This window comes from Rutidosis leptorrhynchoides, chromosome 5 (genome assembly GCF_046630445.1).
Source record: "Rutidosis leptorrhynchoides isolate AG116_Rl617_1_P2 chromosome 5, CSIRO_AGI_Rlap_v1, whole genome shotgun sequence".
In the NCBI taxonomy this organism is placed as follows: Eukaryota; Viridiplantae; Streptophyta; class Magnoliopsida; order Asterales; family Asteraceae; genus Rutidosis; species Rutidosis leptorrhynchoides.
Window position 1 is genome coordinate 400,444,950 of NC_092337.1, and position 15,235 is coordinate 400,460,184.

The window sequence follows — 15,235 nt, forward strand, 5'->3', positions numbered from 1 at the left end:
ATCAAGAGAAAACCACATTCACGTGCCCTTATGGTACTTTTGCTTACAAAAGAATGCCATTTGGACTTTGTAACGCCCCTGCAACCTTTCAAAGGTGTATGATGGCGATTTTTCATGACATGATAGAAGAATGCATGGAAGTATTCATGGATGACTTTTCAGTCTTCGGTGATACATTTAAATCATGTCTAGTTAATCTGGAACGAATGCTAATTAGATGCGAAAAATCAAATCTAGTACTTAATTGGGAGAAATGCCATTTCATGGTTAAAGAAGGCATCGTTCTTGGACATAAAATTTCAAAAGAAGGAATTGAAGTGGATAGAGCTAAAGTAGATGTAATTGCTAAACTTCCACATCCCACCAATGTTAGAGGAGTTAGGAGTTTTCTAGGGCATGCCGGTTTTTACCGACGTTTCATAAAAGATTTTTCTAAAATTGCCACTCCTATGAATAAACTCCTAGAAAAGGATGCGCCATTCATCTTTTCAGATGAGTGTATCAAATCTTTTAATATTCTTAAAGAAAAACTCACTAATGCACCAATCATGATAACACCAAATTGGAATCTACCATTTGAACTAATGTGCGATGCAAGTGATTTTGCAATGGGAGCCGTTTTAGGACAAAGGATTGAAAAACGATTTCAACCTATATATTATGCTAGTAAGACATTACAAGGAGCACAAACGAACTATACAACTACTGAAAAAGAACTCCTTGCTATTGTCTTTGCTTTTGACAAATTTCGATCATATCTCGTTCTAGCAAAAACGGTGGTCTATACCGACCATTCTGCTCTTAGATACCTATTTTCAAAACAAGATGCTAAACCAAGATTAATCCGTTGGATCTTACTCTTACAAGAGTTTGATATTGAAATCCGAGATAAAAGAGGAGCAGAAAATCTCGCCGCTGATCATCTTTCTCGTCTTGAAAATCCCGAATTAGAAGTTCTAAATGAATCGGCCATACAAGACAACTTTCCTGATGAATATCTATTGAAGATAGATTATAAAGAAATCCCATGGTTTGCAGACTATGCAAACTACTTAGTTTGTGGATTCCTTGAAAAAGGATTATCGTACCAAAGACGAAAGAAATTCTTCAGTGATATAAAACACTATTTCTGGGAAGATCCACATCTGTTTAAAAGTTGTCCCGATGGAATAATACGCCGATGTGTATTTGGAGATGAAGCTAGTAAAATTTTAAACCATTGTCACACAGGACCAACAGGAGGGCATTATGGGCCTCAACTAACAGCAAGAAAAGTTTATGAAGCTGGATTCTATTGGCCTACAATTTACAAAGACGCACACCTTCTTTGCAAATCCTGTGATGCATGTCAAAGGGCCGGAAAAATAAGTCAACGTGATGAAATGCCACAAAATGTCATCCAAGTATGTGAAGTATTTGACATTTGGGGTATTGACTTTATGGGTCCATTTCCAAAATCTCATAATAATCTATATATACTCGTAGCCATTGATTATGTATCTAAATGGGCGGAAGCACAAGCTCTCCCAACTAACGATGCACGAGTTGTAGTCAACTTTTTAAAACGTCTTTTTGCAAGGTTTGGAACACCGAAAGCTTTAATAAGTGATCGGGGTACTCATTTCTGTAATAATCAACTTGAGAAAGTTCTTAAAAGATATGGAGTAACTCATAAAATCTCCACCGCATATCATCCACAAACAAGTGGACAAGTTGAAAATACCAACCGAGCTTTAAAACGTATTCTAGAGAAAACCGTAGGATCAAATTCGAAGGAATGGTCCATTAAATTGGAGGATGCACTCTGGGCTTTTAGAACAGCCTACAAAACTCCAATTGGAACCACACCTTTTAGACTTGTTTATGGAAAAGCATGTCATCTTCCAGTAGAAATTGAACACAAAGCATTTTGGGCTTTGAAGACATGTAATCTTGATTTACATGAAGCCGGACGTCTACGATTAAGTCAACTAAATGAATTAGAAGAATTAAGACATGAAGCATACGAAAATTCGTTAATCTATAAAGAAAGAACGAAGAAATGGCATGATAAAAGAATCAGAAGTTCAAAGGAATTTAAAGAAGGAGACAGAGTTCTTCTTTTCAATTCACGATTCAAGCTATTTCCTGGAAAATTGAAATCAAGATGGTCTGGACCATTCATAGTCAAAAGAGTTTTCCCATACGGAACGATAGAATTGATAAATTCAAATGGGATTGAATTTAAAGTTAATGGTCACAGAGTTAAACATTACATACATGGTCCGATGGAAGTCGACAACGAAGTTAATCATAATTTCGACACCACAGCTAACTAAGTGTGGGGAGAATCAAGTCTTTAAAGGATAATATGTATTTCTGTTAGAGTTAGATTGTCTGTTTTCGTGTAGTTCTCGAAAATGGAACACGAATGGTCTTTTCCTAGCAGACCCTAAAGAACTAGTCTTCTCCCCCCATTCTGAATTTTTATTTTTTTAGGTTTTTACGAAATGAAGACTGCCTGTGAACTAAACCATGGTCTAATGCTACACGCTTTGATCACTAAACGTAATAATGACATACTACCGAGCGAATTAGTATCAGTAATCAGAGAAAGAATGGACGGAGTTAGAAAAGAATCCAGATGCGAAGATAATAAGTTACAATTTGGTAAAGGAAAATCAAAATCCGCAGCGAAAAGAAGAGCACGACACCTAGAACGATGTCACAAATGCGGAAAATGGTCACATGGAGGTAAATGTTCAAATAATCAAACCTATTCAAATACCGAATTTGTTACTTTATGCAGAGACGGACCGTTCATATGTTTAGAAGAAAAGACACTGAATGCTCGAGGTTACGCCTATGTAGCCATGGAAAACCAATTAAACCGACTATCTTATGAATGGGATAGATCATATAACTAAGAAATCTATTTCACAGGTATGTCTGTACAGTTTTTATTTTTATTTTTATTTTTAACCTTTTGATAATAAACGCTAATTTGTTCGCTAAAAAGTATTAAATTGGTATTGAATAAAATTAGGTTTGGCGACCGAAATTATTGATATCATTCAAAAATTTATTACATCACTGCGAAATTTAACGTTTATTCTTAAGGTATAAATATCTTTAATCAATCAACCCAAAATATTTCAAAAATTCGTCATGAGTTAAATTAGGTCTTGGAACCGAAATTACTTTACCGAAAAGAGGGGCGCATATTTTTGATAATATTTGATTGATTAAAGTGGGATAAAAAGACAAAAAGATTTTTAATTTTATTTTTACCATGTTTTTAAAATTAATATTTAAATCTTAAATTAATATTGTAAACTTTGTAAAAACAATATATTTAAAATTATAAATATTTGAAAAATTAATATAAGTTTGATATGAATTTATAAATTTTTAAATTAAGTTTGGTGTGAATTTTTAATTTTTAAAATATTAATTTTTAATTTTATGCATTTCAAATTTTAAGTTTGGTGTGAATTTTTAATATTAATTTTGAATTTTATATTTAAGTTGTGTGAATTTAAAAACAAAAATTTACTTTATCTCCTTAAGTTAAGAATATGATTTTTAAAATTCGTCGTAAGTTGAAGACTAGGTCTTTGAACCGAAATTGCTTTACCCGAGGGAGGGACGAGAACTTTTATTATCATTATTTTTAATCTTATTGAATTAAAGTATGCCAAAAAAATTAAAAAATCAAAAAAAATCTAAGCTTTTAAAGCAATTGCTTAAAAATGACAAATTTTAAAATTTTGTCGAAGGACGGACTAGGACATCGATCCGAAACGACCTCTTCCTAAATAACAAGGGAAACAAAATTTTAAAATTAAGTACTTAATTGTTTCAAAAGTTAATGATTATAAAAAAAAAAAAAAAAAAAAAAATACTCCGCGACTCGCGGAGTTTGAAGTGAAAAACCTCCGCGACTCGCGGAGGGACCGAAAATCAGAAAAAAAAATAAGAGCTGCAAACTGATCAGTTTCATACTCCTCAACCCAAAAATACAGCTCGAAAAACTGCACCCGAAAAACACGAAAAAAACCCCCCAAAATCACAATTTTTAACCGTTAATCACCAAATCTTTTGCTAAAATCATGTTGAGAAGGATGCTATCTAAGAATTACTCAAGAAAAATGGTAAATTTCTACACCTAAACACCATTTAATTCGAAATTAAGTGTTATTGAGCTATTTTTTCCCCAATTTGATTTTGATGCTTTTTAGTGTAATTAGGCTTAAATTGTTTATGTATTATGCTTGTATAACCTAGATTGATGCTGTTTAACATGATTAGAAGCCTTAAACTTCAAATTTTGAATAATCTAGGGTTTGTGTTCTTGAGCAAATTTGGGGCTTTTTGATATAAACAGGTTATGGCCGATTTTTGTCATGAATTGTTGCTAAATTGAGTAGTGTAACATGTGTAGGTAGTTAAATGATCCAAACTTTGAGCCTAAACATGATTTTGAGAATTAAAGTGGACTTTTTCAAGTCTAAAATTCATGAACTTGATTTTTGAAAGATAATGCCATTTGAGACTTGTTTGATTGCTAGTAATGATTATTTTGACATGTTATTTGAGTTGAATGCTTATGAACTTGACAAACATTTTCGTATATGCTTATTTGAAAAAGTGTAGATTTGATAAAAATGTGAAAATGAGCTTAAGTTTGATATAAATTGATAATGTCATTGTAATTATTTTGATTGATGATTTTGCTGACACTAATGCATATTTGGATGCACAAAAATTGTGTTTGATGTGTTTTGCAGAATGAAAGGGGTGAATCTTCATCCCAAGCCCGCAATACTCCTGCTGAGAATTTGGAACAACAGGAGGTGGATAACTACTACAAGCAGGATGTACCTCATCCAGTCATGACCTTTTCCGATATGCACTTGGAAGAGTTGCACCCGAACCTGAGATTTGACAGACTTTGGATAGATTATCCAAAATATCAACGGGGTTTACATACTCTTCACTCTAAGGTTGTTGAGGTACCGAGAGTCATAGAATGGGGACCCTTAGAAGCTATAGAATTGGCCGGGCCAATTAGGGAATTACTTGTACAGAGGTATGGTAATTCTTCTTTTAATGACTGGATATGTTTATTCACCATACGTAGACCTGTATATAAAGTATGGTGTGAAGAATTGTTATGTAGTATAGAGTTAAATGATCGGGTAGCTAGTTTAACCGATCGTTCTTTTATTAGATTTTTGTTAGGCGGTTCGATACGCCACATGTCTTTACTGGACATGGCTCAGGCTTTACGTATATATACGCCTGAGGAGTTAGCGTCTGCCGATTGTAGAGGATTGATACTAAACGGTAGAAAGATAGATGAGAATTTTGATACACACGGTGTGTGGAGTCAAATGACAAGCCATCACCGTTTCAAAGGGGGAAATTACTCTTATTTGGATATAGATAGAGCCGAATTAAGAGTGATACATAGGTTTTTAGCTAATTCGATTACACAAAGGGGTAAGAACAAAGAAAAAGTAAATGAACAGGATTTGTTTTACCATATGTGTATTCGAGACCCACAAAGCGCTGTAAGTATACCATATTGTGTGGGTTATTATTTATCAGCTATGGTTCGGGGGATGCGACCACATAGCATAATAGGAGGTGGTATTTTTATTACTTTGATTGGTGAATATCTCGGTGTGGATATAAGTCGGGGGGGATTATTACTAGAAGAGCCGGAACCCCGCGACACTATAGGTTTAAATGTATACCATGGTGTGAAAGTTTTGAAGAGGCGAAATAACGCCGCAGTACGATACCATGGTAGACATCCACAGGTAGAGAGAAACCAGCAACAAGGTAATGTAGGAGGGGGGAATGAGATGCAAGAAATGCATAGGTTTATAGCTTCTTAGGAATACGAAAATGCTAGACAGAGAGCATTTGAAGATTGGCAAGTTCATCAGAACCAGATCATAGCTCATTGCCAACATATAGGTAGAAACTATATTCCTACACCGAAACCCATCTTCCCTCCTTGGTCTATAGAGATGCAGCCACCATATCCTACGTATGACCCTGCCGAAGCATTCTATAGCACTTATGGTTATGCCTGGAACCCCTATTGGTACCAATATCATCCTTAGTTTACTTATTATTTTTTTTTTATTTTGTAATTTGTAATTATTGATACATTTAATATTTTTGTTAATATTGTAATCATTTTTATAATTGTCTAACTTTTATTCTTAGATTTTAATAATTTTTGAATGTGGGGTAATATACCAAACTTCAAAAATATGTATATATGTTTGCAGTTTATCTTATGTACACAACAGGGTAAAACAACGCATTTTCAAAGACTGGCATTAAGTTCAGCAAAAGCAACTAATTTTGACGACAAGATGCAAAATATATGTGAAATAACAACAAGACGGAATGAACAAATGATGTGCACCATTTATCATTCAGCAAACAAACGCCAATATATTTGGAAACTTTGGTAAAATTTAATCATTTTCACACAAATCACCCTCAATAATTTAAATTGTTACTGATTTCTTGCAAATGAGGGCATTGCAAGATCTTAAGTGTGGGAAGGGATTAAATTCTTTCGGATTTTAAAATTTTTATATTAAACACTTGGTTACCATTAAAAATACTAGTAAAGCAGTAGTTGTATTAGAATCTAGTGCTCTCTGATAAAAAAGAACAGCCCTAGTCTTATATACTGACTACCCAATTCTAGTAAAATTTTTCAAAATTTTCAATTAAATGAATTCAAAATCATGTTTATACATATTTATGAACGATAAAACTAGGTTTTAACACCGAAATTATTGTTACCTCGGAAAGGACATAAATTGAGAAACAAACTAAAATGTTAAAATTCATTTAAAATGGAATAGAGGACGATAAAAAGGAAAATAAAAGCCAAGTGTGGGAAAATTTACCAAGTTATTTTAAACATATGTCACATATATCTGTAACAAATAACTGAAAATACTTTTGCTTTGGACTAAACTAAACTGTTTTACCCGATGAAAGAAAAGAAGAGATGGATCTACACGATGAATCAATTCCATCATTAAAAGGAAGTAAAGTCTTCCGAAAAAGACACGCGCTTCTTGATTTAGGTCATGAAGTTGTCGTCCAGACCAGCTGTAGGTTGACGAAAAATCTAGAAAAGTCATCACTAAAATCAGCAGGAAATCCACGGACCTCAGCATAAAACAGGGTCGCCAAGTGGTCAGATTTATCCTAACCATGAGAAGGATTTATCTCGTATAATGGGGGGGGGCACCATGCAAATTAGCTGGATAAGACTAATGAATCAGATCCCCAGAAAGGATAATCTCCTTAAAGATTAAAAATCAGCTTTTAAGACTGATATTACTCAATCCTAGAGATTGACCTTAAAGATTGAGAATTACAAACTCATGGAATTCGATGATATCTAAACTCGAGCTTAAACGAGAAAATATTTTGATCAAAATTACAAACCGATTTGTTTTCTGAAAACCCTATTTTCAATGCGTTCATTACCATTGAACGTAAAATCCTAGGAATTCACCTGGAATTCATTAGGTCACCTGAACTAAATCGGGTGTCAACCGTAAGAACGGTGGTTGCATAGCATGGTCAAAGACAGGACCTTGTGCCATACCGAAAAATTATAAGGGTGAGCTTTACTATTGCTCCTACCAAGGATAGTAATTGCGTCCGACACGTTATAGACCATAATCAAAAGCATGTCACGGGACATTGCCTTAACAGTTGCTTGTTCAACGCTTTCCTTTACAACCGGACGGTAGTTTGCCGAAAGGTAATATACGGAACAAGTAAACTGGACGTGTTGCTTTCCTAATACAAGGTTAGCAAGTGGGTGACACAAAACCGCAAGTTTTGAGCTAAAATTTTTAAATCTGAAACCCACCAAACCCACAAAAATATTTTGCAAACACCGGTAAAGGGTTATCCCGGAAAACTTATCTAGGGTAAAAACTAGATTTAATTTTCAAAAGATCAAATGTTTTCATAAAGATCCAATTTCCTTAATGGATCTAAATTTTTATAGTCATGTGGGACTGTAAACCATATCATTACTACCATTGTTTATACCGCCGTATAGAAATCACTGATGTACAAAGTGTGAAGAATAAAGAAGTGATTCTAGTGTTTCAAGACGATATTGCTTGAGGACAAGCAATGCTCAAGTGTGGGAATATTTGATAATGCTAAAAACGAATATATATTTCATAGCATTATTCCTCAAGAAAGACAAGCTTTTAGTTGCAATTGTTCTATTTACAAGTGATATTCGTTTAAATAATAAAAGGTGAAGACAAAAGACAGATTCGACGAATTGAAGACGCAAACGACCAAAAAGCTCAAAAGTACAAAAGACAATAAAAAAGGTTCCAATTATTGATAAGAAACGTCTCGAAATTACAAGAGTACAAGATTCAAAACGCAAAGTACAAGATATTAAATTGTACGCAAGGACGTTCGAAAATCCGGAACCGGGACCAGAGTCAACTCTTAACGCTCGACGCAACGGACTAAAAATTACAAGTTAACTATGTATATAAATATAATATAATATATAATTAATTATATTAATTATATATATATTATATTTATAAATAAAAAAACCGTCGGTAGAGAAACTCCAAGGACTGAGCTGTAAAATTAACCTCCGCGACTCGCGGAGTTTGAAGAGCATTTTGCCGCGAGTCGCGGAGCCCCAAATTTCAACTCTGGCTATAAAGCAAACCGAATTCTGATCAAAATTTCATATTATCTTTTTCTCTCTTCTCTCATATGTAAACGATATATATATATATAATTTATATTTTAATTTTAATTTTAATTATAATTCTAATAATAAGGGTATGTTAGCGAATATTGTAAGGGTGTAAGTCGAAATTCTGTCCGTGTAACGCTACGCTATTTTTAATCATTGTAAGTTATGTTCAACCTTTTTATATTAATGTCTCGTAGCTAAGTTATTATTATGCTTATTTAAAACGAAGTAATCATGATGTTGGGCTAATTACTAAATTTGGGTAATTGGGCTTTGTACCATAATTGGGGTTTGGACAAAAGAACGACACTTGTGGAAATTAGACTATGGGCTATTAATGGGCTTTATATTTGTTTAATTAAATGAAAGTTTGTTAATGTTAATATAAAGATTTACAATTGGGCGTCCCTATAAATTACCATATACACTCGATCGGACACGATGGGCGGGGTATTTATATGTACGAATAATCGTTCATTTAACCGAACACGGGAATGGATTAATAGCCACTAGAATAATTAAAACAGGGGTGAAATTACATTCAAGGGTAATTGGTGTAATTGTTAACAAAGTAGTAAAACCTTGGTTTACACGCAGTCGATAACCTGGTGTATTCATTAAACAAAGTATTAAAACCTTGTTACAATTCGAATCCCCAATTAGTTGGAATATTTAACTTCGGGTATAATAATAATTTGACAAGGACACTTGCAATTTATATTTATGACTGATGGACTGTTATGGACAAAAACCAGACGGACATATTAAATAATCCAGGACAAAGGACAATTAACCCATGGGCATAAAACTAAAATCAACACGTCAAACATCATGATTACGGAAGTTTAAATAAGCATAATTCTTTTATTTCATATTTAATTTCCTTTATTTTATATTTAATTGCACTTCTAATTATTGCACTTTTATTTATTGTTATTTAATCGCACTTTTAATTATCGTACTTTTTAATTATCGCAATTTTATTTTATCGCATTTTTATTATTCGCAATTTCATTATCGTTATTTACTTTACGCTTTAATTTAAGTCTTGTATTTATTTTATATTTTACATTAGGTTTTAACTGCGACTAAAGTTTTAAAATCGACAAACCGGTCATTAAACGGTAAAAACCCCCCTTTATAATAATAATATTACTTATATATATATTTGTATTTTTATAAAAGTAAACTAATATAGCGTTGAGCTTTGTTTAAAGATTTCCCTGTGGAACGAACCGGACTTACTAAAAACTACACTACTGTACGATTAGGTACACTGCCTATAAGTGTTGTAGCAAGGTTTAATTATATCCATTCTATAAATAAATAAATATCTTGTGTAAAATTGTATCGTATTTAATAGTTTTTCCTAGTAAAATATAAACTATTTTATATACTCCTCGCATAACATCAATACACTTTGAGTGACATAGTTTATGGATAGTTTAAGTCTATATTTTGACAAAGGTACGTGTCACGAAACGTAAAATGCAAGTTTTCTAAACGTACGAAAATACGTTCGAAAAACCGGAACCGGGACATAAGTCGAGTGATGACGTACGACTTATCGGAACTAAAATTACAAATCAACTATGCATGTGAATTTAATATAATATATAATTAATTATTTAAATTATATATATTATATATTTATTTATTATGTCGACAAACAAAAATACAAAAGTTTTGTGAGCTGGAAAAGGAGCCCATGCGATCGCATGGGAATCCTTCTACAAAATCATGCGATCGCATGGAGGGGAATTCCAGGCCAGGTACTATAAATTCAGGTGTTTTGCTCGAATGAAAAATCACACACACATACTCAAATATATATTACTCCGTATATTATTATTATTATTATTATTATTATTAATAAGATTATTATTAATCTTATTATTTTTATTATTAGTGTTATTATTTTTGCAATACAAAAATAATAATGTACATAAAATATTAAGACGAAGTGCTGTCCAAGTAATTTTCAAAACGAGTTTCCAAGCGAGCTAGAGCTAAGGAAAATATGGGTTATTACCAAGGAGGTTATGGGTAATGTTCGGGATATTTTTGTGAAGCAAACCTCGTGTTTATCATCTCCGATGCGTCTACGTGCTTTCCAACAATATTGTATATCAATATTAAACAGTGAGTTTCATATGATCCCTTTTACTCAATATATTTTTGGGCTGAGAATACATGCGACTGTTCATAAATACTGAAAATACTAGATTTATAACGGACGTATGCTATTTGAGAAGCGTACACGTTGGTTTGCGTGTATTATTAAGATGATTATACAAAGGGTACAAATTATATATACGTTAAGTTTAGTTACCAGGGTGCTCAATTTCGTAGAATATTTTGATAAACGTTTCTGGATGAAACAACTGAAATCTTGTTATCCACTTTTATATGCAGATTATGTGAAACACTAAAACTATGAACTCACCAACCTTTGTGTTGACACTTGTTAGCATGTTTATTCTCAGGTTCCCTAGAAGTCTTCCGCTGTTTGCTTATATGATAGACAAGCTATGTGCATGGAGTCTTACATGGCATATTTTTCAAGAAAACGTTGCATTCACCAATTCATCACCATGTACCTTATTTAGACTGCATTGTCAACGGAAGTACTGTTGTAAACTATTATATAAGGTGATTGTTTATATGTAGAAATCATCAGATGTCGAAAACCTTTGATTTAATATTCATTTATGGTGTGCCTTTTCAAAAGAATGCAATGTTTATAAAACGTATCATATAGAGGTCAAATACCTCGCAATGAAATCAATGAATGATGTATTCGGCCAAATGGATTTGGAGCGATCGTCACATCTTCGGTAGATGGGATGTTGAGAATCTTAGGAGTCTTATGAAAATTCTAAAATGTTTCGAATTGACGTCGGGGCTAAAAGTAAATTATAATAAAAGCATTCTTTATGGTGTGGGGGTGGAAAAAGATGTAATTGAGGCGACGGAGAGGTCTTTTAAGTGTAATGTCGGTTCGTTCCCATTCACATATCTTGGCCTCCCGGTGGGTGGGTGTATGAAAAAAATGGAAAGTTGGCTACCGGTGATTAATAAATTTGAGAAACGATTAGCGGATTGGAAAGCACGTTCGATGTCTTTTGGTGGACGCTTGACCCTTGTTAAATCGGTGTTGAATAGCCTCCCGTTGTACTTTTTCTCGCTCTTCCGTGCTCCGCCATGTGTGATCAAAAAACTTGAGAGTGTAAGACGTTCCTTTTTTTTGGGGTGGTTCGGGAAATAAATCTCATATGTCGTGGGTAAAATGGGATGAAGTAATTCGTCCTTACGGGTTAGGTGGGTTAAACTTGGGTTCTTTAATTAATAAAAATTTAGCCTTGATCGGTAAGTGGTGGTGGAGGTTTAAAACCGAAACCAACTCCTTATGGGTCAAAGGTTATTTCGAGCATTTATGGTCCTTCGGGTGGGTTACTAGGTGTTTCGAATTTACAATCTTGTTCATCTAAATTTACTTGGTCCAGTATCATTGCAACAGGAAACCATATTGAAGATCTCGGTGTTAAATTTAAAGAGTCTTTTATTCGGAAGATTGGTGATGGCTCATCCATTTCGTTTTGGGGTGATATTTGGCTTGGCAATGTAGCGTTAAAAGACAAGTACAAAAGACTTGCAAGGCTAGAGTCGAACTTGGATTCTAGTGTCAAAGAGAGGCTGTCATGGGATGGTTTTAAGGTCACGGTTACATGGGCTTGGTCGAGGGCTCCATTCGGTAGAGCGTTAGATGACATCAGAGAGTGTAAGATCCTGTTTTCTTTTGGGTTTGGACGCCGTCCAACACTTTGGGATGCCCTCCTAGTTTGAATACCTGGACGCCGTCCAACACCTTGGGACGCCGTCCCAGTTTGAAGACCTGAACGCCGTCCAACATTTTGGACGCCGTCCAGAATGGCTGGCAGACAGGTCTTTTTGCTTTTAAATATTTTAGATGGGTAAATTGGTAATTTCACTTAGTGGACGAATTAAAGGCCTTAGGATCAGTTTGGTGAGCTCATTACTTCATTTCTCAACCACCAAACATCATCCATTCATTCTAGAGAGAGAGAGAGGGTGGTTAAGTGTGAGAAAGCTTAAATCGGGGAAGAAGAAGCTCATTTCGGGTTAGAACTCGGGAGTTAAAGTTGTTCATCTCCTCGTTAGCTTCGTTTTGATTGTTGTGGTAAGCCCTAAACTTGATTACCTTAGTTTAATATGTTTAAGGGTTAGGGTTTGGGTTAATGTTGTACATAAAACCCATGTATGAGTGATTTGGGGGTTTTGGGTAAGTTTGGGTCATGAAGACCCAAATGGTGACTAACCTAGGGTTTTGAAAGGGTAAATGGTGTAAATGGGTCTTAAAGACCTAAGTAAATACTAATACACTTATAGTTAATGTTAGTGGGTGTGATTTGGGTTGTGGGTGACCCAAATGGGTGTGTTGACCTAGAAATGGGTCGAATGGGTCTTTGATGACCTAGGTTGTCTTGCATGTATGAAAACGAGTTAACTTTGTGGTTAAAAGTGTGTTAAGACCTTATTTGGCTAAAGTTAGGGTTTTTGGTGAAGTTAACCCATTATTAGGGTTAAGGGTGCAAAATGGGTCGGGATTACACATTGGGACAAAAGACTCTAGATTTTTGAGTGAGTTGCTTGACCGACTTGAGTTGTGAATTGATTATGTGCTAAAATGTAATAGGTACGTTACATTGAAGTGGCAAGTTCGATTATCTTTCACGAAGACTCTAAGGTGAGTGGAGTAATTATACGTATGTGTATATGACGTATTTATTTGTGGGTGTTATGGTATGAACCATCGAGCTGGTAGTGCCATAACATGTGTGTGATCGAGTGTGAACCACGAGCCGGTAGCACTATAAACTAAGATGTGAACCACGAGCCGGTAGCATCGAGTGTGAACCACGAGCCGGTAGCACTATAAACTAAGATGTGAACCACGAGCCGGTAGCATCGAGTGTGAACCACGAGCCGGTAGCACTATAAAAGAGTATGACTCAATTGCGTATGGTGTGAACCACGAGCCGGTAGCACCATAGCGTTATGGTTAACCATATTGAGATTGTTGATTGTTTGGCATATTGTTTAAATATATTGTGTTGAGTATATGCTAATGCGGTTTTGTGATAATGTGCGACTTGTTAAGTATTTCGGGTATGATGTTATGCTAATTTGAGTTTCAAGTTCGTACAAGGTATTCGGTAATTGTGATTGCAAATAGATGGGTTATATATATGTATGTATAATTATTGCATTCACTAAGCTTTGCTTACCCTCTCGTTGTTTACTTTTTTTATAGGCTCGGGCGTTGACAAGGGTAAGAGCGTTCAATTGGATAAGTGATCTCCCGCTTGTTTTGTTAGGGGATGCTTTTGGGTGTTAGCTTTTGGAGTTCGACCGAGATTGGGTAGTTTAACCCCAAACACCATGCTCTAGTGTCGTTTGGAACTTAAACTTATGTTTGGTCGAAACTTTTATTTTTGAACGAAACTCGTAAATCGGGCGATGTGGGCCCGTTGATGTAAAACTTGATTTGATGATGAAAATCTCTTAGTTTCATTTATATTGACTTGTGGTAAAAAGGTTTTCGTTTGAAAGTGTCGGGAAGCGGGTTTTCCGCTCGTGTGAGTTGGACCCGTGATCAGTGGCTGGAAGGCCATTGGGACGCCGTCCCAATTCCTTGGACGCCGTCCCAGTTGGTTGAGCTGGACGCCGTCCCAAAACTCTGGACGCCGTCCCACCCTTCTGAGCTGGACGCCGTCCAGGATTCTGGACGCCGTCCAGATGCACTGCCTTAAATTTTTTTTTTTTTTTGGTACACGTTTTTGGGTTTATGAAGTCGGGTTGTTACAAGTGGTATCAGAGCATGGTCTAAGGGATTTAGGTGACTTGAGATAGGCGCCTAGACTTAGACTTTTTATGTGCGCATTTATGCGGGACTTGTAGGACTTTGGGTCTAATCGGGAATTGTTAGTGCTTTGGTTTATGAGAATTAACCTTGTGCTAATTGTTTATGTTGTGTTTAGCAAGCATCAAGCGAGATAGGCGTTGTACTAGCGAGTTAATGCGACGTGCTCGCGTAGTAATGACTAGCTACCATTATTACGGGCGCAAGTCGTGTTAAACAAGCAATGTACGACGATTGTTGAGCGAGATGGGGTAGTGTGGCATATATGTATATACATATGTAAATTGTCCTTTCGTTTTTGTGGTTTAACCTATTTCGTTTTATAGAATGAAGACGAGAAACGGTCCCGATCATGATAACGGAAGTACAAGCGAGGACGCCGAGTTTTCGGCCAAGGTTGAGGCCGTCTTTAAAAAGTTAAAAGCGGATTTTCTTACGGACGTCCGAAAGGTCTTTCAAGATTCGGTCGATGGGCAGGTGACCGATTTGATAAATGAACGAATGAAGGCCACTAT